General features: G+C 41.6%; 1 protein-coding gene across 1 annotated transcript in view; it reads right to left on the bottom strand.

Moving 5' to 3' along the window:
* Positions 1-1,183, bottom strand: part of FBXO42 (F-box protein 42) — a 185,657-nt gene that overhangs the window by 138,443 nt on the left and 46,031 nt on the right. The window lies entirely within an intron of this gene.

Below are 1,183 nucleotides of genomic sequence, written 5' to 3'. Positions count from 1 at the left end.
TCTCCACAACCTTGCCAGCATTTGTTGCTTGCTGTTCTATTAAATTTTGCTAGTCTTACTGGGGTGAGATGATATCTCATAGTGTGATTTGCATCTCTCTCAGAGCAGGGATTTTGAACATTTCTTCATGTGCTTGTTGGCCATCTGAATGTCTTCCTTGGTGAAGTGTCTGTTCATATCCTGTGCCCATTTTTTTACTGGACTATTTACCTTTATCTTGTTGTGGTGCTCAAGTATTTTAGAAATTCTAGATATAAGCTCCTTATCTGACATGTCATTACCAAACACTTTTCCCAGTGTGTGGCTTCCCTTTTTACCCTGTTGGGGAAGTTTCTGGATGGGCATAGGGATTTGATTCTTAGAGGTCCCATTCATCTATTTTATCTTCTCCTGGTTGTAAATTTGTCTTTTAATTTTACTGTTTTTATTTTACAGGTGTTTCCCCTTTTCGTTTGTCCCATCTGACAATAATCAGCAATTATATCCAGCCACACATTTTTGTTCCATCTGACAATAATCAGCAATTATATCCAGCCACACATACAGTCCTGCAGCTTCACTCGTTGTTATTGTTATTGTTAGTTGAATACTCATAGCGACCCTAACAACACCAGATCTGAACCCACTCCTAATTCCAATTCCATCCTCACAATCTCTGACATACTTGGACCCACTGCTATAGTCAGAATGTCAATCCATCTGGCTGTGGGTCTTCCCTTCCTTCAGCATTCCTCCCACCTTTTCAAGCATGATGACCCTCTCTTCAAGGAATACAGTCTCTCCTAGCAGCATGCCCAAAGTATGTGAAACAAGGCTTCATCATCTTTGCCTCCAAGGATCATTCTGCTGCACTTTCTCCAAGACTGTTCATTTTTTGCCCTCTTCAGAGAAGTACTTTCTACCCTGTCTACTGAAAGACCTAAAAGAAGCAAACAACTCAGTAAAAATAAATGTCCCCTGGGTGGGGGGAAAAAATGCCTAGGGTATCCAGAGAATTTTATCTAGGCTACTTTCCGCCACCCTCTCCCCCAGTAAACCTGAAAGCAACACCCCCAAAGCCCTGCTATTTGTAACTCACAAGTTCGTTCTCTCTAGGTTTGCTCCCTTTCCTATAGGTAACCTTAACACTGAGTTTTACTCCAGATCTGACCCTGAACCCAGTGCCAGTGACAAAAAGGAAATA

Source organism: Elephantulus edwardii, unplaced genomic scaffold (genome assembly GCF_000299155.1).
Source record: "Elephantulus edwardii isolate Elephantulus edwardi_28Jun2011 unplaced genomic scaffold, EleEdw1.0 scaffold00028, whole genome shotgun sequence".
Lineage (NCBI taxonomy): Eukaryota > Metazoa > Chordata > Mammalia > Macroscelidea > Macroscelididae > Elephantulus > Elephantulus edwardii.
The sequence above is the reverse complement of the archived record's forward strand: the minus strand, read 5'-3'. Positions and strand labels throughout refer to the sequence as shown.